The sequence below is a fragment of the Puma concolor genome, chromosome B4 (assembly GCF_028749965.1).
Source record: "Puma concolor isolate L17-30 chromosome B4, mPumCon1.1.hap2, whole genome shotgun sequence".
Classification (NCBI taxonomy): domain Eukaryota; kingdom Metazoa; phylum Chordata; class Mammalia; order Carnivora; family Felidae; genus Puma; species Puma concolor.
Window position 1 is genome coordinate 8,360,401 of NC_141673.1, and position 22,995 is coordinate 8,383,395.

General features: G+C 38.8%; 1 protein-coding gene across 3 annotated transcripts in view; it reads left to right on the top strand.

The window, feature by feature from the left end:
* The window catches only part of MRTFA (myocardin related transcription factor A), a 213,949-nt gene that overhangs the window by 87,338 nt on the left and 103,616 nt on the right, over positions 1-22,995 (top strand). For all 3 annotated transcript variants that reach the window (XM_086712187.1, XM_086712188.1, XM_086712184.1), the window contains one exon: positions 3,886-4,147. The gene's annotated coding sequence lies outside the window, so the exon portion shown is untranslated. The remainder of the gene's footprint in view (positions 1-3,885; positions 4,148-22,995) is intronic.

Sequence of the window (22,995 nt, forward strand, 5' to 3'; positions counted from 1 at the left end):
TTATTTCACTTAGTGTAATGCCCTTGAGGTTCATTCATGCTGTCACAAATGGCAGGATTTCCTTCTTTTCTTATGGCTGAATAATATTTTATTGTATATTAACAATTGCTTATATAAAGCATGTTGCTGTATGTGAAGCTACTTTTCCTAGGTCTTAGGCTGAAGTTATAATACTGCCCTCCTCCTACTTTCCTTTAGGACTCATTTACTAGTTTTTGTTATTTTAAAAACACACATTTCAGTGTGTCATCATCCATGTGCACATGAGTGTGTATGTGCGTGTGTACATATGTATCAGGGTGGGGGAGGGTATCAAGGACTGCTGTCCTAAGGAGTTTAGATCTCAAAGGATCCTTGATTCATAAAATTGAATCTTTTTAGTATGAAAAGGCTGCTGTTAAGGAAAGCAAACATGCTCTTTCAGAGTTCATGGAGTACTGAGCCAGATGGATTAATCATGTGTAACAATTTTTTCCCTAGTACACAGAGACAAAACACAGCTTAAATGGTTAAGTCATAGGCAAGATGGGAAAAAATTCTTTTGAAGGTTAGATTCTGGATTTTCTTAGACATTTGTTGTTTTGTAATTCCTAAAATTATTCAACCCTCCCCCCAAATCCTTCTCCATTGTTTGCCCATACTACCTCTTAGAATATTAAGCTCCTAGTATTGAGTTCCTAACTTTTTTCTTTTGAACTTGCCTCAGTTAAGACTTCTTCCAGCCTTTTTGGAGTAGAGGGTCTTTAGTATCTTCATTCTTCTTAATTTCAACCCCCCATCTTAATTGCTCTTATCTGGATCTTTTCCAATCCATTTTACATTTTATGAAGTGTATCAATCAGAACTATGACCATGTTTAGTCACACTATAGCCTTACATGAAGATAGAATGTGATGGTCTTTTTATTTTTTAGTTTTCAATGCCTTTCTTCATTTCATAGTTTTTCAGTATTTTGTTGTTGATTTCCTTATCTCCAAATTAAAGTGCTCACTAAAGTTTGCAGGGAATTCCTAGGTCCTTCTTCTAGATTAAGAACTGTAGCTTTTTCATTATACAAGCAACATATATATGTTTTAGAGAAAATTTGGAAACCAAAGAAAGTAAAAAGAAAAAATGTTCAGAGTCTGATCAAATAAAACCCATTTTGTGTTTTTGGTATAGTATTTTTATAAATGAAAATACATTTTTGTATCTTTCTTAAAGATGCTTAGATAAGCATTTTCCACACATTAAACTCTTTATAAAAATTATTCTCAATAACTACATAGTAGGATTCAGTGAATGAGTATATTCCTAATTCACCTAACCATTAATCCATGCTATGGAAAATATTTTCTTGTTATAATGTTTTCTTTGTCATTTTTAAAGATCTTGTTCTTATTTTGCCAGGTGTTTTATTTTTAATATCCCATTCTGGGTATTATGATTAAATAAATATGTACGTTCAAATATTCGGGTAAATATCCATCAAACATACATCTCTATGTTTATGTTTTTTTATGGAATCTAATGGCTTAGGAATTTTTTTTTTTTTACAGTAAACTCTATGCTCAACGTGGGGCTTGAACTCATGACCCCAAAGTCAATAGTTGCAGGCTCTACCAGCTGAGCTAGCCAGGTGCCCTGGGAATTATTTTCTTAAAAAAAATGTTCTACCCCAGATTATGTTGGTACAGTATAGTACTTTTAATACCTTTTGGATATTCATGAAAGTGTTAGTTCTCAAGGTACTTCTCCTTGGGAGTTGGAGGGTAACATTTCTTCCATAACTATTTCTCCTTCGCCACTATTTCCTTTTATCCCATTACACATCATGTGTGCTGCTTTTATTTTAATTTTATGTTGTCCTCCTGAGTGATGTAGTTGAGGACAGTATCAGACTTGAAATTACGTGTATTGTGTGAGCATACTAAATATTAAAATTAAAAATGATGCTGGCTAGGGCTTTATCAATTTTGTTAATTCTTTCAAAGAACCAGCTTCTGGTTTCATGGATCTCTTCTACTGTTTTTTTTTTTTTTTTTGGTTTTGATAGCATTGATTTCTGCTCTAACCTTTATTATTTCCTGTCTTCTGCTGGTTTGGCTTTTATTTGCCATTCTTTTTCCAGCTTTTTAAGGTGTATGGTTAGGTTGTGTATCTGTGACCTTTCTTCCTTCTTTAGGAAGGCCTGGATTGCTATATACTTCCCTCCACCTTTGCTGCATCCCAGAGGTTTTGGGCTGTGGCGTTATCATTTTCATTGGCTTCCATGTACTTTTTAATTTCCTCTTTAACTTCTTGGTTAGTCCATTCATTCTTTAGTAGGATGTTCTTTAGTCTCCAAGTATTTGTTACCTTTCCACATTTTTTCTTATGGTTGATTTTGAATTTCATAGTGTTGTGGTCTGAAAATATGCATGGTACGATCTTGATCTTTTTGTACTTGCTGAGGTCTGATTTGTGTCCCAGTATGTGATCTATTCTGGAGAATGTTCCATGTTCACTGGAGAGGAATGTGTATTCTGCTGCTTTAGGATGAAATGTTCTGAGTATATCTGTTAAGTCCATCTGGTCCAGTGTGTCATTCAAAGCCATTGTTTCCTGGTGATTTTCTGGTTAGATGATCTGTCCATTGTTGTAAGTGGGGTGTTGAAGTCCCCTACTATTGTGGTATTATTATCAATGAGTTTCTTTCTGTTTGTGATTAATTGATTTATATATCTGGGTGCTTCCTTCCACATTTGGAGCATAAATGTTTACAATTGTTAGATCTTCTTGGTGGATAGACCCCTTGATTATGATATAATGCCCTTTTTCATCTCTTGTTGGAGTCTTTATTTTAAAGTCTAGATTGTTTGGGGCACCTGGGTGGCGCAGTCGGTTAAGCGTCCGACTTCAGCCAGGTCACGATCTCGCGGTCCTTGAGTTCGAGCCCCGCGTCAGGCTCTGGGCTGATGGCTCAGAGCCTGGAGCCTGTTTCCGATTCTGTGTCTCCCTCTCTCTCTGCCCCTCCCCCGTTCATGCTCTGTCTCTCTGTGTCCCAAAAATAAATAAAAACGTTGAAAAAAAAATTAAAAAAAAAATAAAGTCTAGATTGTTTGATACAAGTATGGCTACTCTGGCTTTCTTTTGGTGACCATTAGCATGATAGATGCTTCTCCATCCCCTTACTTTCAATCTGAAGGTGTCTTTAGGTCTAAAGTGGGCTGTTTCGAAGGGACACATGCACCCCAATGTTTATAGCAGCACTATCAACAATAGCCAAAGTATGGAAAGAGCCCAAATGTCCATCGATGAATGAATAGATAAAGAGGATGTGGTGTATATATACAATGGAGTATTACTGGGCAATCAAAAAGAATGAAATCTTGCCATTTGCAACTATGTGGATGGAATTAGAGCATATTATGCTAAGCGAAATTAGAGAAAGACAAATATCATATGACTTCACTCATATGAGGACTTTAAGGTACAAAACAGATGCACATAAGGGAAGGGAAGCAAAAATAATGTAAAAATAGGGAGGGGGACAAAACATAAGAGAGTCTTGAAAAAAAAAATTAAAAAAAAAAAAAACATAAGAGAGTCTTAAATATAGAGAATAAACAGAGGGTTGCTAGAGGGGTTGTGGGAGGGGAGATGGGCTAAACGGGGAAGGGGCTTAAGGAATCTACTCCTGAAATCATTGCTGCACCATGTGCTAACTAACTAACAGGATGCAAATTATAAAAAATAAATAAGCTATAGAAAGTAAAAAAGAAAAACATGATGCTGGCTTACTTTACAAAAAATATTTAAGATTAATGGTAGCTTGCCAGTAATATAATTTAGAATGGTATTCAGTAGAATAGTCTGTCTCTCCACAGTGACATATAAACTTTTTGTCTCCACTTCCATTTCCAGGTTGCCATCACGAAAGCCAAAGTGGATTTCTCCAGTGTAGTGTGCCTGCCCCCTTCCGTCATTGCTGTGAATGGGCTGGACGGAGGAGGGGCTGGCGAAAATGATGATGAACCGGTGCTGGTATCCCTGTCTGCGGCCCCCAGCCCCCAGAGCGAAGCTGTTGCCAATGAACTGCAGGAGCTCTCCTTGCAGCCCGAGCTGACCCTAGGCCTTCACCCTGGCAGGAATCCCAATTTGCCTCCACTTAGTGAGCGGAAGAATGGTGAGTATATATGGAATTATTACATTGCCTAATTTGAACCAGGGTCTTCACGTTTATGTTAAAGATCATTACTCTACTTCATGTCTCTTGAAAGTTTCTTATAATCTTACTATTTTCTGTAAAATAGAGAAATGGTAAGTTTAGGTAATCATTATAAACCCAACATTTCCTGCCTGGGTTATTAAAACTGCTTTCTAATTTGTCTTTCTACTTCTCTGCTTCTCCCTCCCAACCTCTTCCATAAATTCATTAATTTAGCAAATATTTATTGAATATCACTATGTCATAAAACTATGCTAAGATTAGGGATTAAATGATAAATAAGCCTCTGTCATTAGGAAACGTATTCCTATACCTTGTCAGAGTAATCTTTTAGACCTCCCTAGCTTAATACTTTTCAGTGACTGCCCTATAGGATAAAAACAAAAGTATGTTTTACAAGGCTTGCAGGATCTGGTCTCTTTCTGTTTTGTTAGCTTCTTCTCTTATCATTCCCTTATTCCTAGTCTTTGCTCCAACTGTTCAGTATTTTTAACACGATTTACAAACCTTGCACTCTTGCTTCAAACTTTTGTTAATTAAAAAAAATTATAGGGGTGTCTGAGTGGCTCTGTCAGTTGAGCATCTGACGCTTGATTTTGGCTCAGGTCATGATCTCACGGTTCATGGGTTTGAGCCCCATGTCGGGCTCTACACTGACCATGAGGAGCTTGCTTGGGATTCTCTCTCCCTCTCTCTCTCTGCCCCTTCCCCTATTGTGTGCACACATGTGTGTTCTCTTCCTCTCTCTCTGTCAAATAAAATTATAATTATAAAATTATAATTTGTATAATTTCTTCTTTGTTGTAATTATAAAAATTCAAGATTTCAGAAAAGGTATAAATAGTAAGATAGCAAATATTTATGTACTCACATGCCATCTGGCTCATGTACTCTTCTCCATGGATCTCCATCCATCCCCAAGGTAATTACTGCCCTGATTTTGATATTTTATTGCCAAGTATTTCTGTATTTTTTTAACAGCATGATTCATAGTAGATCATGACCTGAGCTGAATATGAATATATTCCTGAACAATGTACAACAGTTTTTCTCATTTTTTATATAACATGTATATTAATTGGACAGAGAGAACTCTATTATATATACTCTTCTGCAACTTGTGTTTATTGTTCAGTATTTATTTTCCTGTGAGTTATTAAAGGTATTCTATAAGTTCATCTCATCTGATCTGTGAATCAGCATTTATGAAGTAGTCCTGCTTTTCCCTACTGATCTTTAGTGCCAGCCTATTTCTCAGTGTGCAGAAGTTAATTTTTATGCCCTCTGTTCTGTTTCACTGGTCTCTATTCATCTCTTTGTCATAGTACATCATCTTAGTTATTGTTGCTTAATAATTACTCTTGTTAGAGGGCACCTGGGTGGTTCAGTCGGTTAGGTGTCCAACTTCAGCTCAGGTCATGATCTCGCGGTTTGTGAGTTCAAGTCCCACATCAGGTTCTGTGCTGACAGCAGCCTGGAGCCTGCTTCAGATTCCATGTCTCCCTGTCTCTCTGCCCTCCCCTGCTCATGCTCTGTCTCTCTTTCTCAAAAATAATAAATAAACATTAAAAAATGAAAAAAAAAATCTTGTTGTCTGTTAGGACAGTCTCTCCTTGCCTTTTTTGTCTTCAGAGTTGTCTTGACTGTTCTTGCCCATTTTAATTTTTCATAGTTTTAGAATCAGCTTATGAAGTTATGCAAAAAAAACAAAAAAACAAAAAACACCTCAATGGGAGGCAGCTGGACGGCTCAGTCTGTTAAGTGTTCCAACTCTTAGCTCACCTCAGGTCTTGATCTCAGTCGTGAATTTGGGCCCCACATGGGGCTTTGTGCTGGGCGTGAAGCCTATTTAAAGAAAAAAGAAACTCATTGGGATTTTTTTTTTCTTGAACATTTTATTATGAAAAATTTCAGACACATGATAAAGTGGAGTTTTACAGTGAATACTTTTATGTCTACCTCTTAAATTCTCCCATTAACATTTTGTTATACTTGCTTTATAATATGTCTATCCATCCCTCTATTCATCAATCCATCTTATTTTTTGGATGCATTTCAAAGTAAATTGCAGACACCAGCATTCTTTCATTTTATTGAAACATAACAATAATATAGAATAACATACAAATTGTAAGTGTCCTGGATGAGTTATCACAGAATGAATATACCTGTGTGTAATTACTGCTCTGTGAAGAAATATTCCAGCACCCCCTAACCACCCCATGTGCTTCTTCCCAACTAGTACTCCCTCTTTTTGCCCAAAGGAAACTACCATCTTGACTTCTAACATCATAAGTTAGTTTTGTTGGTTTCTAAACTTTATGTAAATGGAGTCATGCTGTATGTATTCTGTTGTGGGCTTGTTTTGAAATTCATTTGTGTTGAATTATGTATGGGTGTAGTCTGTTTTCATTGCTCTATAATTAGTCCATTTTATGAATATACTGGCATTTGTCTATTTTACTTTTGGTAGGTATTTGTGTTGTTTTAGTTTGGGGCTATTGTGAATCATGCTGATATGAAATTCTTGCACATGTCTTTTTGGTGTACTTGTTGGATTTTGATTCAAAATGTGTCATTTATAGGTTAATGGGGAGAATATACATGTTACATATTGGGTATTCCTGTCCATTAGTTAGTTTTATCTCTTCAGTTAAATAGGTGTTCTTTGATGTCTTTCGACAGAGTTATAATTTTCTCCATAAGGGTCATGTGGATAATTTATTAAGTGTATTCCCAGGTATTTTCTTGGCGGGTGGGGGTGGGGGGAGGTAGATGTTATCAGTGGTATATTTTTATAAAATATTTTCTGACTGTTGGATGCTGGAGAATAGAAATATTCAACCTTTAAAAAATTTTATTTAATTTTTTTTTTTAAACATTTACTTATTTTTGAGAGACACAGAAAGAGCACAAGCAGGGGAGGAGCAGAGAGAGAGAGGGAGACACAGAATCCAAAGCAGGCTCCAGGCTCCGAGCTGTCAGCACAGAGCCTGACGAGGGGCTCGAACTCACGGACTGCGAGATCATGACCTGAGCCAAAGTCAGCCACTCAACCACCTGAGCCACCCAGGCGCCCTGAAATATCCAACCTTTTAAAAACTCCCCTGGCTCTTCTACATATATGCCCTCTTTTTGGGTACCACTCTGCCTCCACTCTTCTTAGCAACTCTTACTTGTTCTTCAGTATTCTGTTCAGGCATCACTCCTTTTGAGACGCCTGTCCTAACTCTTAGTCAGTGTTAGGTATCCTTTTCTTGATTTGCCCCATTGCCCTTTATCGTTACACTTCATCGCTGTATTGTAATTGGAATTCTCCAGTCAGCAACATGAGTGAGCGTCTGGAACCTGAAATCAGACCCATTACGCTTCTGTCACAACCCTCCAGTGTCTTCCTGTGAGGCTTACGATGAAATCATTGTTTTTATGATGTGGGCCAGGTATCCTTTCTGACCTGATTATTTCTTACCTCTGTCCCCTTGCTCACTCTGTGCTGCTTTAGCCACACTGACTTTCTTGCTGTTTCTTGAACACATCAAGTATGCGCCTGTCCTGGGGCCTTGGTACTTGCTGTGCCTTTACTGAAGTTCCTGCACAAATGTCATCTCCTCAGGGAAGCCTTCCCTACCTATCTTATCTAAATATCACCTCCCAGTACTCCCTATCCTGCTTTGTTTTTCTTTCAAGCACTTATTATTATGATGTGTGTGTGTTGGTATATGTGTGTATATATGTTTATTGTCTATATTCTTACCCCCTCGTTGCCCACTTAGATGGTATGTTTCATGAGGCCAGTGGGCAAAGTATTTGAATCAATAGATAGATGGTTTGTTCCACTAGAGGGAAGAACTCTATTTTTACATCCATAGTGGGAAATGTAATGGAAACTCAAGCAGGGTTGGGTTTTTTTTTTTTTAATATTTGTTTATTTTTGAGAGAGAGAGAGAGAGAGAGAGACAGAGAGGGAGACACAGAATCCAAAGTGGGCTCCAGGCTCTAAGCTGTCAGCACAGAGCCCTATGCGGGGCTCGAACTCAAGAACCGTGAGATTATCACCTGAGCTGAAGTAGGATGCCCAACCGCTGAGCCACCCAGGTGCCCCATGCAATTTTTATTTTGGGAAATAAGGGACACTCAAGCATTTTTTTGATTTTTTTTTTTTCCATTTCTAATTTCTCTTTTTCTCCCCCATGATGGGAGAGACTTCAGCTTATTTATATGCTAAGGGGAAAGAATCCGGAGGGAAAAGCTGGAGATGGAAAAAGAGAAAGGATAACAGATGGAGCAGGGTTCCTGTTGAGATGTGAGAGGATGGGATTTAAAGGTGTTGGCTCTGCCCTGCACAGTAGTAAGGACCATGACTCCTCTGGGATAGGAGGAATGGCGGTGAAGGCGATGACAGACAGCCAACAGCTAACCTCTAATATCTTGGGCAGGAAGTGGAGGAAATTGGCGCTGACAGCTGGGATGGTCTCAGGGGGTCCAAAGCAGCTGTTGCTATTGGGGCAGAGATGTTGGTGCATCTTCAGCCTTCTCTCTCAACTTTTTGGCATATAAATCAACTGAATTTTGTTTCCATTTTGAACAACAACTTTCTGGCCTTCCCAAGCTCCTAAAAGAGCAGTTTATTAGCACTCTCTCTACTTTCCCACATTCCAGAGACTTCACTGTATTCTGGCTTCTGTCCTTATCTCTCTCTTCAGTAACTGCCATTGCCAAAGTCATTAGTGTTCTCGTGGATCAAACAGGCACTCTTCATCTTATTTGTCCTCATTGCAGCATTTGACGTGATTGGCCACTCCCTCCCACCTGTAACTTTTCCTCCATGGACATCACTGAAATTACTCTTGGCTTTTTAAAGTCTGCTTTTACAGCCACTTTCTTTTCTGCTCAGACCTTTTGCCAACTTTCTGTACCCATGTCTTAAATTTTGTTTCTCCCCAGTGTTTCGCTGTAGAGCTTCTCCTTACTCTATATTTTACCTTGAGTGATTTCTCCCAGAACTTTTTGCCTTTAACCACCATCATATGTTGTTGATTGATTCCTGTATTGTATCTCCAGACTCATATGCTTGGCTCTCGGACACCTCTGTAGGATGTGTCACAGACTCAGTATGTTTGGTGTGAAAGTCCTCATCCTACCTGCAATTCCTGCTGAATTCTGTGTTGTAGGAATTGGCACCACCCTCTACCCAGACGTTCAGATAAGGGATTATTTTGTTTTCTTCAAACTAAATGAAAACTTCAAGTTTTTTTTTTTTTTTAATTAAAAAAATTTTTTTTAATGTTTATTTATTTATTTTGAGGGAGATAGGGAGAGAGAGTGTGAGTGAGGAAGGAGCAGAGAGGGAGAAAGAATCCCAAGCAGGCTCAGCACTGTCAGCACAGAGCCCAACACGGGGCTGGAACTTACAAACTGCAAGATCACAACCTACGCTGAAACCAGGAGCCAGACGCTCAACAAACTGAGCCACCGAGAGGCCTCAAGAGTTTTGTTTTATAATCAGATAAAATGTAGGAAAAAGAAAGTAAAAATTCCTTCAGTTCAGTTATAGCCAGTGGCAGCAGTTTATACATTTTTGTCAGTTTTTGTGTTCATTTATTTATTTTTATATACATGTACTCTATGTAACCTATTTTCATGTAATTTTATTTCATGAGATTTTCCTGTATCATTCAGCAGTCTTAGAAAACATTTTTTCCTCTGTTTCCTTGGATTGCGTATTAAATCGTGTGTATACAACAGTTAGCTAGTCTCCTATTATGAGACCCTTAATTGTTTTTTTTTTTTTTCTGTTACAAATAATACTGTAGTAAACATCTTTGGTATATAAATCTTGGTGTAAGTAACTGTAGGACAAACTCCCAGAAATAGATGACAAGATATAGATATAAAGAACCTTTTCTTTCTTGCTGTAAAAGTGTAACATGTTTGGGTGTGAAGTTTTTTACTTTTTTTAAGTCACTGTTTCCAAACTGTTCCCCCAAAAGATAACATGCCTAATTTTGGAAGTAAGTGTTTAATTCCATCTCCTTTCTACCTGCTTCTTTCATCTTTCTTCCCAGCCATCAGTCACCACTTTTTATAGATTCTTCAGTGTTCATATCTACTGAATTCATTCTTTCTAGCCACCTTTACAGCTGCCACTTAGAGCAGACTCTCAGTAGTGTCTTTCTTGGGTTACTGCAATGTCGGCCTTTTTACTGGTCTCGCCTTGTTTCTAATCTTGTCCCAGTGGCTGCTGGGTGATTTTGCTAAATGGTAAATGAGGCTCCTGCTCTTCTGGTTGAGATCACTTAGTGGTTTCCATTTCCTCCAGGATAAAGCTTATTCTCCTCAGGATGGTAAACCAGGTCCCTCAGAGCCAGCTTCTGCTCCTCCCCTCATCTCTTCCCATGCACGCCAAAAGATTTGGGATTTCCCATAAAAGACACACTTTCATATCTCAGTTTCACTTTGTGTTTTTGTTGTTGTTGTTTTGTTTTTTCCTTTCCCTGAATGACCTTTCTCCTTCTGACGTTTCCATCTAGTCAAGAATCAGGAAGGTACCGTTTCCTTCAGGACTTTTTCCTCACACTGCCAGTTTGGGCTAGGGGTTTGTTCTTTCAGCGTTCTTCAAAGTACCCTGTGTGTAACGATTTACTTATTTGTTACATTCAGCTGGATGAGAAGCTTTGTGGAAGGACGGATTGTGTTTGTTTTACTTATCCCAGTATCCTTAGTGCCTAGCCAAAAACTTTAGTTTGCTAATGAATCAACTAGAGTGCCTGTTAAATGCAGATTCTGATGTAGATCCCCGAGAGGCCTGAGATTCTGCATTTCTCACCAGCATCCAGGCGATGCTAGTACTGTTGGTCTGGAGGACCACACTTTGAGTGGTAGAATGTGGTAGGTGTTGGGCGAATGTTTGTTGAATGTAAGAGCCAGGGAATCAGTGATGACCTGATGACCGTGGAACTATGAATCCACTGAAACATTGACCTCTTAGATTTAAGCGATTCAGAAAAACAAAGTGATTGTTGATTCTGTTGCTGGACAGAGGGGGGGCGGAAAACCTCATTTAATTTAGGGTTTAGATTATTTGGAAGAAAGGCTTTCTGAGTCCTTCCCTGTAGAGGTGAAATATATTGTGGAATAATTGTTTTATTCTCTTAATTAGTGTTAGAACATTTAGACCACAAATTTGCTATTTGTTTTAAAGTTAAAGATCTCTATAAATTTGAGACACACTATAATCCCAGTGTGTAAAACAGCTGCTCTGGTTGAATGAAACCTGAATGGAGAAACCAGACCCCCACTTACTTGGCATCCTTCTTGCCCTCAGGCAACTCTTGAAAGAGCACAAGTTGAAAACTTCTGATCTGGATCACTTACCTCCTTTAGTTTGAGATTTTTCTGAGCCAACCTCTTCAGTAGAATGGTTTCCTAACTGCCGGGGGTCCCAAATTGATTAATTGTGATCATGCTTAGAAGGGAACATGGATACGTGAAACTGACAAACATAATGTTGTATACAACATAATTATTATTTTGGCAAGAGAAAAGAAACAAAAAAATGAAATTGTGTTCAATATTAGAAAGGAAATAATGGGGGAAAACTGACATTAGAACAATGCTGAAGGGGAGAAAAGGGGCCTAATAAAGAAATACTCCATAAGGAGTTTGAGAACTGGGGCGCCTGGGTGGCTCAGTCAGTTGAGTGTCGACTCTTGGTTTTGGCTCAGGTCATGGTGTCAGGGTTGTGGGATCAACCCCCGTGTCAGACTTTCTGCTGAGCGTGGAACCTGGTTAAGATTCTCCCTCTCCCTCCCACCCCTCCTTCTCTCTCCCCCCCATCTCTCTCTCCTCCCCTCCCTCTCTATATTCCTTTCCCTCCCCTTCTACCCCTCTCCCCTGCTCATGTCCTTGCTCTCTCTCTCTCAAATAAAAAAGTTTGAGGACTACAAAATACCTTATAATATGGTAGAATGTATGCCAGTGACCAGAAATAGTAATAGCTTAGCAAAAATCACTAATTATCAAAATCAGATTCTGTTACTATAGGGAGAAAATAGGAAATATTGATCAAGTTTCTTTTTTATTCCATCCAGCAGCCACCAGTTAAATGTTTGGACAGGGGCAATATTGTCAGTGTTTAGTTGCAGGGCCTTCTACTTGTACACCTTAATGGTGCTTCCTGTCAAGAGGAGAAAGAGACTGGATATACCAGTGAGGAAACCATTATTATATTTTATGCCAGGTGTTCTTTGCATGGATGTTTATAGGAAGGTAAAGGTAAGAGCAGAAATGGAGAAGATTATAAAATTGGAAAATGTGGACTTCTAGAGCAGAATAAAGTGTAGAGTTAGGCGGTGCTTTTTCATGGATGGTGTACTGTGTGTTGGAAGAGTGAGAAATTTCCTTCTCAGATCTATTTCGTTTGAAGCATATCTTATATAGAAATTCAGTGATTTAGTAAGGGCCCTTGCAGGGCAGTAGGCAATGAAGGCCTTGATACCTCTATTTCCTAAACAGAGGAAGTTGGAGCCATATAATGAGAAGAAGTGCCTTTCCTTAACCCAGCCCTTATTAGCCTAATTGGAAAAAGTTGGTAGAGAAGTTTCAAGGTATATTTTTTAATATTACCCTTCTGTCATCTTCTAGGCTAAGTACTTAGATAAAATTGATCCTGTCCAGTCTGGTCATGGAGAAGCCTTGGGAGTACCTCTCTAATGATTAACCCCATTGGCTCTAGCTAAAGGAGCTCTGGCATATGTTAAATGAACTTATCCAAAAGGAGATTTAAGTTTCAGTTTGCTTCTTCCTTTAATGACATGTTGCTGTTTGGCTGTCCTTATGTATCTACCTCTTCTTAACACTAATCTGATACTATTTTATTTATTTATTTATTTATTTATTTATTTATTTATTCATTCATTCATTCATTCATTCATTCATTCATTCATTCATTTAAGATTTCATTTTTAAGTAATCTCCACACCAAGCATGGGGCCTGAACTCAGGACCCAGATCAAGAGTCATGTGCTCCACTGATTGAGCCAGCCAGGTGCCCCTGATAGTATTGGTCTTATGAGTTTCAGAACTGGCTGAGACTGCATAAGACTTATTTTCAGGAACCTCTAGGATGGGAGCTAAGATACCTTTTGCCTCTTTTTTTTCATTGTGAATATACTACATTTCAGTTATCTTATAGATTTTGTGGGCAGGTGTGAGAATTTTGCCAGAATTCGTGTTTCAAGTCTTCTGGTGGAAGTGCATTCCATGTTCTACATGATCAGATTACAAATGAACTTTTGGAATATAATCCATTTGTAAATTGGGGACTTGGTCATATCCTGAGATACGACTTTTGAAGTTTGGGAGTCATAGATTTAAGACATGGTGAATAATAATTACCTGGAACGCATTACTAAGAAGGCACTGCAGACAAAAGTTAGGTAAATTAATGATGACAAGTTCATAAAGGTTTCTAAGAGAAAGCTTGTATTTGGTAGATTATATTCTTGACCTTTTATTGTGTCCTTGACTTTTAAAATTTTATTCCAGAACAGTTATTTCTACCTTCCTCTAATTCTACTGCTGTTCACTGCCATGACCACCATGGAAATCAGTATTCAGCAGATATTTGTAAAGTGCCAATAGTGAATGAGACACTGAGAAAGACATTGAAAGGTATAAAGAGGAGTAAGTTTTACCACAGTTACTAGTTTTTTGCCCCATTCCATCCTGGAATGCCCCATTCATAATAAATATGAAACTTCTTTTTTTTTTCCTCCTCCCCATTTTAAGTGCTACAGACTAAATTTGGGGCTAGTGATCTGTTTATGGGGGATAATTTCTTTGGGACATGGTTAGAGGTTGAATACCAGAAAACCTTTTTGAAAATGGTGAGATTTACCTTTCCTCTGTCCTGTCTTGCCCCCTTTTGTAGGCATCCCCTAGACAGCTGTCCCGCACATCTAGTGTTCTGGCCAGCAAATCCTTGCTTGGTGTTAAAGCTGATGAGAAATTTGTATGACTTGAATTTTTGCATTTTTGAAGGAGATCTTAATTCTCATTATTGAGAAACTGCCTTTCTCCAACTCACTAAGGGTCAAATAAATATAGACTTGAACTATCACTCACACACACAAAAATGCATATATCTTATAGGAACCTCCATTTCTGAAGCATCGTCCAACAGATGTGAATATACTTCAAGAATAATGGGATAGAACTTTTAAAATTATGTCTTCCAAGCTGAAAAAGCTTCTTATACTAATCAAGCCCCTTAAAATTAGATTGGTGATATATATTTTACCATTCAAGTATTTTTTTTCTTTTTTGGTGGGAGATATATATAGAGAACATATATAGAGAAAAGTACATAAATCATAGGATAACCATAAACCAAAGAGTTGTGTAAACACTACTCAACAGTAGCTCATTGTGAGCCCCAGGGAAGCCTCCTATAGGTTCCTCTCTGAACACAACCTCATCTTTTCTTTTTAGGAGTAACTGCTGTTCTGACTTCTTGAAAATCGTTTGTTTTATCACCTGTATAGTTCCAAACAATATAGTTTAGTTAAAGTTTATATGAATGGAATTCTGTATTCTTCTTTTGTTCAACATGTGTGGTATTCATGTATGTATATAGCTTTAGTTCAACCATTTTCATTGCTGTGTTGTGGATGCACCTGTGGAAAAGTACTCCATAATTAAAAAAAAAAAAAAATCTAAAGGCATCCATATCAGCCAGGAGGAGGTCAAACTTTCACTCTTTGCAGATGACATGATACTCTATATGGAAAACCCAGAAGATTCCACCAAGAAACTGCTAGAACTGATTCGTGAATTCAGCAAAGTTGCAGGATATAAAATCAATGCACAGAAATCGGTTGCATTCCTATACCCCAATAATGAAGCAACAGAAAGAGAAATCAAGGAATCGATCCCATTTACAGTTGCACCAAAACCCATAAAATACCTAGGGATAAATCTAACCAAAGAGGTGAAAAATCTATACACTGAAAACTATAGAAAGCTTATAAGAGAAATTGAAGAAGACACAAAAAAAATGGAAAAAGATTCCATGCTCCTGGGTAGGAAGAACCAATGTTAAAATGTCAATACTACCCAAAGCAATCTACATATTCAGTGCAATCCCTATCAAAATAACACCAGCATTCTTCACAGAGCTAGAACAAATAATCCTAAAATTTGTATGGAACCAGAAAAGACCCCGAATAGCCAAAGCAATCTTGAAAAAGAAAACCAAAGCAGGAGGCATCACAATCCCAGACTTCAAGCTGTATTACAAAGCTGTAATCATCAAGACAGTATGGCACTGGCACAAAAACAGACACTCAGATCAATGGAACAGAACAGAGAACCCAGAAATGGACCCACAAACGTTTGGCCAGCTAATCTTTGACAAAGCAGGAAAGAATATCCAATGGAATAAAGACAGTCTTTTCAGCAAGTGGTGCTGGGAAAACTGGACAGCGACATGCAGAAGGATGAACCTGGACCACTTTCTTACACCATACACAAAAAGAAACTCAAAATGGGTGAGACAGGAAGCCATCAAAATCCTCGAGGAGAAAGCAGGCAAAACTTCTTTGACCTCAGCCACAGCAACTTCTTACTCCCCACATCTTTGGAGGCAAGGGAAACAAAAGCAAAAATGAACTATTGGGACCTCATCAAAACAAAAACTTCTTCACAGTGAAGGAAACAATCCGCAAAACTAAAAGGCAACCGACAGAATGGGAGAAGATATTTGCAAACGACATACCAGATAAAGGGTTAGTATCCCAAATCTATAAAGAACTTCTCAAACTCAGCACCCAAAAAACAAATAATCCATTGAAGAAATGGGCAATAAATAATCAAATAAAGAGGGCATTAAGGAATCAACCAAATAAATAAAGACTTGAAATATCACACACACAATGCCTGCACCAGGACCTCCTAGTCTTAGCTATGATAACTGTAATAAGCTCTGTTATGTGAGAGAAATAAGTCCTCCCACCTTATTCTTTTTCTAACAGCGTTTTTCTTGGCTTATTCTTTGTCCTTTGCATTTCTATATGAATTGTAAGATCACTGTGGGATCTTGATTTGGATTGATTGTATGAAATCTATAAACCAGTTTGGGGAGAATTAATATCTTCATAGTATTATACTATGAACATGGTATATTTTTACATTTATTTAGATTTTCTACAGGGTCTCCTGATGAGGTTTTATAATTTTCTTTGTGGTGGTCATACACATCTTTTGTTAGATTTAGTTTTTAGAGATTTCATATATTTTAATGCTATTGTGTTACCTTTTTTTTTTTTTTAATTTTCCCACTGTTAGTGATTCCCAAAAATTTTTTAAAGGAATAACCAAGTCTGTATTTGTTATCTGCCATGCTGGGTGGGATGTAAAGAGAAGCAAGTAGGAAAGAATGGCAGTGAAAAGGGTGTACTAGGTTCTCTTTCATAGACTTTTCTCCTCCTTTGTGGAAAGCTTAGGAAGTGCTCATTTGTTCTCCACAAGTGTGTAGCCTGTGGAAGAAAGGGCAGATCCTGTATTCTTTTTTCTGTAAGGGGACGCGCTGTACCCTTCCAGTCTCCAGTGTTACACAGGAGGTGCTAATTAACTGCTGGGAGAAGTAAAAATTTTGAGTGGGCAGTTTCTGATCTAAATTACAATATTTCCTTGGGGAAAGGAAAGAAAGAGATATAACAAAGTTACTTATGTTCCTCAAGAAGCGTGGTTGTCAAGGATTTTCTAGATTAGGTCTCCCAGCTAATGTGAAAGTGTCCAGATCTTAAGTATGTCAGTTTATTAAGTGATTCTTTTTAAAATGTGATTTAGAGAATTTCTCAACCTACTTCACCTCAGCAGTTAGAAATAATCAATATCTCATTTTCCTGTATTCATCAGATGTTGTGCTAGGCTCCTGGAGAACAAACGGATCCCAGATAGAATCTCCCTCTTAAAATAGTGAAACAAACAAAAATGAGTGGATGTCATCTCCCATTGTAAATTGCTCTTAGCATGTGGCTTATTTATTTCGTCTTCTTCCAAATGTACATTTTAAAAGTAACTGAGCTAATACTGTGCTTTTTTCATTTAGCGTTACAGCTTAAAGGTTTTCATGTCATTGAAATATTTTTATAATTAGCCTTTTTAGTGGGTGTATAACATTCCATTCTGTGCATCATTTATTTAATTTTTGCCCTGGTTGGATATTTGTTGTTGTTGTTGTTTTAATGTTTATTTATTTTCAAGAGAAGGGGAGGGGGAGAGGGAGACAGGATCTGAAGTGGGCTCTGCGCCACAGCAGAGAGCCTGATGTGGAGCTTGAACTTATGAACCATGAGATAATGACCTGAGCCGAAGTCGGACGCTAGACCGACTGAACCATCCAGGTGCCCCTGCCCTGGTTGGACATATGAATCATTTTCTGTTTCTCACACATATGCTAGTATTCAGATGACTTTTTTCTGAATTTTGGATTATTTCCTTAGAAGTGGAAATATTGTCTTAAATAATTTCACTATTTCAATGTTGAAAAATTTATTCACTATCTGTTGAGCACCGTCTGTGTGTTAAGTATTGGAGAGACATTAAGGAACAAGACAGGTAAAGTTCACATTGTCATGGAATTTATTTTAGTGAAAGAAAGATTAGAGTTACACACACCAATTCATAGTTACAAAATTGGTAAGTGCTTTGGTGGTGGGAAGCAAAAGATAACAGAATAGCAAATCTCATAGAAATGGTTCCAGGGGCGCCTGGGTGGCTCAGTCGGTTGGCGTCCGACTTTGGCTCAGGTCATGATCTCACGGTTTGTGAGTTCGAGCCCCGTGTCAGGCTCTGTGCTGACAGCTCAGAGCCTGGAGCCTGTTTCGGATTCTGTCTCCCCCTCTCTGTGCCCCTCCCCTGCTCCTGCTCTGTCTCTGTCTCTCTCAAAAAATAAATAAACATTAAAATTTAAAAAAAAAAAGAAAGAAATGGTTCCAATTTAGGTGGGGGAAGGGGGATTGACTGGGAAAGGCATCTTTGAGGAAGAGATATTTAAGCTGACAGCCAAAACACAAGTGGTGGTTGGTCAAAGGAAAGAGGGAATAGCATGTGTTAAGGCTGTGAGTGGGAAAGAGGACAGGGCACAGGCAAGGATTGTTGGGGAAAAGTTGGCACAAAAGAACTAAAAGAATACCAGTAATGTCACTGGAGAGAGAAGAAAGTGATGTGAAATAAGTAGACAGATAGGGGCCAGAGCACACCCACCTTTGTAGGCCTTGTTAAGAATTGAGATTCTTGAGACATACTTTGATCCATTCCATTCCAAGTGGTCTGCCGATTTATACTTCTGTCAACCCTGCATGAGTGCCTGGCTCACTTACGTTGATAACCTCATTTGTAAAAGACTTTTCTAATGTGATAAATGAAATGTTTTCCTTTCAAAAAAAAAAAAAAGAGGTTAGACTGGGAGAGAGCCAAAGCATAAGAGACTGTTAAAAACTGAGAACAGGGGCGCCTGGGTGGCGCAGTCGGTTAAGCGTCCGACTTCAGCCAGGTCACGATCTCGCGGTCCGGGAGTTCGAGCCCCGCGTCAGGCTCTGGGCTGATGGCTCAGAGCCTGGAGCCTGTTTCCGATTCTGTGTCTCCCTCTCTCTCTGCCCCTCCCCCGTTCATGCTCTGTCTCTCTCTCTGTCCCAAAAATAAATAAATGTTGAAAAAAAAAATTAAAAAAAAAAACAAAACTGAGAACAAACTGAGGGTTGATGGGGGGTGGGAGGGAGGGGAGGGTGGGTGATGGGTATTGAGGAGGGCACCTTTTGGGATGAGCACTGGGTGTTGTATGGAAACCAATTTGACAATAAATTTCATATATTAAAAAAAAAAAAAAAAGAAATGTTTTCCTTTCAATTTGTATTTCTTTGGTTCCTAGTGAGGAAAGAACCTTTCCCCAAACGTTTGTAGCCAGTGGATGTTTCATTATTTTTTGACCATTCAGTTCATTTCCTTGTCCATTAAAACATTATTTTTAAGGTTCTTCCCAAAGTACTCTTGTAACAGACTGGGAACCAACTGCTTGTCAGAGTTTGTAGAAGAGTTTCTTACCTGTCTCTCACTCAGTATATACTCTGGATAAGGGGCTGGATCAGGTCAAGACTGGGTTTCTTTTGGCTTTGTTATTTTATGAGTCATGGGTATATAAGTCTGTGGAGTTGGGAATCTGAAAAGAAATCGATAAACTCTGGTCCCAGCTCACATCATCTTTCCTCTGAGAGACAATCCATGTCTCTTGTAACCAGAGCTAATTGCTGCCTCTTCCACGTTTATTTAGCTCTTTGTTTGTATTCTTATTTAGTACTTTATTTTTTCATTTTTCTATTTTAAATTGTCGGTTAGAGATCTTCTCCTCCTCCCCTTCTTCTTCTTCTTCTCCTTCTCCTCCTCCTCCTCCTCCTCCTCCTCCTCCTCCTCCTCCTTCTTCTTCTTCTTCTTCTTCTTCTTCTTCTTCTTCTTCTTCTTCTTCTCCTTCTCCTTCTCCTCCTCCTCCTCCTCCTCCTCCTCCTCCTCCTCCTTCTTCTTCTTCTTCTTCCTTCTTCTTCTTCTTCTTCTTCTTCTTCTCCTTCTCCTTCTCCTTCTTCTCCTTCTCCTTCTCCTTCTCCTCCTCCGCCGCCGCCGCCGCCGCCGCCTTCTTCTTCTATGACGGGGAGAGGGGCACAGGCAGGGAGAGAGGATCTTAAGCAGGCTTCATGCTCTGCATGGAGCCCAACATAGGGTTCAATCCCACAACTCTGGGATCATGACCTGAGCTGAAATCAAGAATTATATACTCAGCCGATGAGCCACTCAGGCGCCCCTGTCCTACTTCTTTATAAGGTCCTTGAGGGTAGAGGCAGTGTCAGTCTTGTTCAGCCTTGTCTTTGTGCCCCCACTGGCACTTGACATTGTGCCTGATGACAGTATTTCAGACATACAGTATGAATGACCTGGCTGTTTATATTTATAGCTATCATAGCCCTTAACATTTCCTGTACTTTGAAAAGTTACCTGAAAATACTGCCTTCATGTATCCTGAAGCCAAGGAAGAGCATACCTATGGTACTGTGTGATCCTCCTAGGTTTGCAGGTCTTGACTGGGTTTTTCATCAGTAGTAGATTTTGGTCACAGGAAATAGAAGCTGCCCAGGACCTGTAGTGACTTGCCTGAGTGCTGGGTTATGTTATCTTTGGGTGTTTTCACTTTGCCCAACACCAGGTATCTGGGGGAGAGACTTAACTGGTTGGGACCTGTAAATTTTTTCATTATGATGATTAGATTTTGGTAGAGATGAACCTCAGTAAACTGTATGCACTTGTGAGAACCTAAATCAGAAATGGAACATGATTACATTTTAGTGTTCTGAAATCCCACAGAGATCATAAAAAGGCGTCTGTTACTTTGTGTATAGTACCTGTCTGTACTACATTCCATCGTAGAAATGGATGTCAGTTGTTGGTGAAGTTGACAGCTTTCGATGGTTAAAGAATTGCTTATTTTGTAGTGATCTAGGCACTCTGTTTTTCTGGTTTCTCCCACTCATTCCCTACAATTTGGGCATTTTCATTGCCATTAGCTCTTAATATCCCTGAGGGCATTATTGTGGTTGTCCTTATTTATGTTCATTCTATACTTGAATGCTATGGATAATTTTATTTTAGTCTTTCTCAGTTTTCCAAATAATACCACCTTAAGCATGTGCTTTAATGAAAACTTTAACAGACTATACCTGCCTTTTCTGAGTAGGTAGGGATTCTTTTGTTGTTATGAACTTTTCCCATACTGTTAGAATTTTCTGCGCTAAATAGGGCTTTTCATTCTATTTGGCATACATTTATGAATGCTGTCACATGTCAGACACTGTGCTCCATCTGTTAACGTAGAGACATGAAGCCATGTGGTAAAGAGCATTAATAGAGGTGGGCACAGGTTCTGGGGGAGCATAAATGAGGGATATTTAGCATATCCTTGGAGGGTGTGAGGAGGGTGGGGAGACTGCCAGGATCATCAGAAGGCAGCAGTTAAACTAAGATTTGAAGGCTGAATAAGAATTATTTGGTAAGAAGGATGGTTTTTAATGAAGGCAAGGCTGGAGAGAAGGAACGCAGTTTGGAAACTATTGCTAAAGTACACAGTACCACCTGTGTATTTTCATGAAAAACTTTGACCTGAATTGGATCAAGCCTCTGTATTTAACTCCTAATTTACTAGAAATATAGGGGATAGGGCAGCATGTTAAATGGCACCATGGGGGTATAATTAGCAAAGTCCAAAATGTGGGGAAACAACCTGGTTTTTTTCAACAAATAAACTATAAGAGAAGAAAAAGGAATTATGGATTAAAAGAGATTTAAGAGACACATCAATGAAATGCAATGTATTGTCCCTATTGGACTCTGATTTGAATAAATCAACACTAAAAAATTTATGGGACAGTTGGGAAATTTTGAACATTGAATAGTTGATATTAAAGGATTTTTAGAACTTTGGGTGGTAATAATATTGTGATTATGTTTAAAAAAATTGTTCTTTTAGATGTACAGAATATAGATGCAATGAAATGATGGCTAGAATTTGTTATAGAGGGATCAGTGTGGGCTGGGCACACTGTGTGTGTGGTGGTGGCAGTGGGGGGGTGTGGAGGGGCCCAGCCACGTGTTGATAAATTTCGAAGCTAAGTGATAGGGCACATAAGCAGGTTATTATGCTGTTCTTTCTACTTTGTGTTTCAGTGTTTCCATAATTTTTTTTAAATGTTCATTCATATGTTTTTGAGAGAGAAAGCCTGCGCATGTGGGCGTGCTTGCTTGCAGGGGAGGGGCAGAGAGAGAGGGAGAGACAGAAAATCTTAAGAGGCCCCGAGCTGTTGGCACAGAGCTGACATGGGGCTCAAACCCACCAACCAGGAAATCATGACCTGAGCCAAAATTCATGTTTTTTTTTTTTTTTTTTTTTTTAAAGCTGTTGCTATGGGGTGCCTGGGTGGCTCAGTTGGTTAAGTGTCCAATTCTTGATCTTGGCTCAGGTCATGATCTTACTGTTCCTGAGATTGAGCCCTGCTTTGGGCTCTGTGCTGACAGTGCAGAGCCCACTTGAGATTCTCTCTCACCTCTCTCTCTGCCCTTCCCCCACTCATGTGTACGCATGCGCATGCACACACACACACACTCTCAAAATAAATAAATAAACTTTAAAAAAATTATTAAAAAAAAGAAAAAGAAAAAAAAGCTGTTGCTATACTCCAGGCAAGAAATATGAAGGACCTGAAATAAAGCACTGGCTGTAGAGATGGAACAAAAAGGAAGAACTTGAGGAATAAATTATGAAACAGTCAGACTTAGATGTCTAGGGCTTGAGGGAGGGGTATCTAAGTTTATGGTTTGGGACCTGAATACAGTTACTTAAGATAGGAAGAGTGGAAGCAGTGTATCTTGAGGGGTTGGTCCAGGATGGCATTGGGTGCTTGTTTGGGGACACACTGAGTTTCAGATAGCAGATAGAGATGCGCTGTTGATAGCTTGCAGATAAAGTCAAGCTGGGTGTGGGTCAGTATGTAGGAGGTAGTTAACCCTAAGAAAGGATGAGATTGCCCAGGGAGAATACATAAAAGAGGGAAGGGAGCGCTCCTGATAGGAGCAGAGAAAGAAGAGAGCTCCTTAGGAATCTTAAGAAAATCAAGGAAATAGGAAGTTTTAAGAAGAGTGTAGAAACTATGACAAATCCTGCAGGAAGTTCAAGTAAGATAAGTTGTCTCGCTCTCTTTGATTATGAG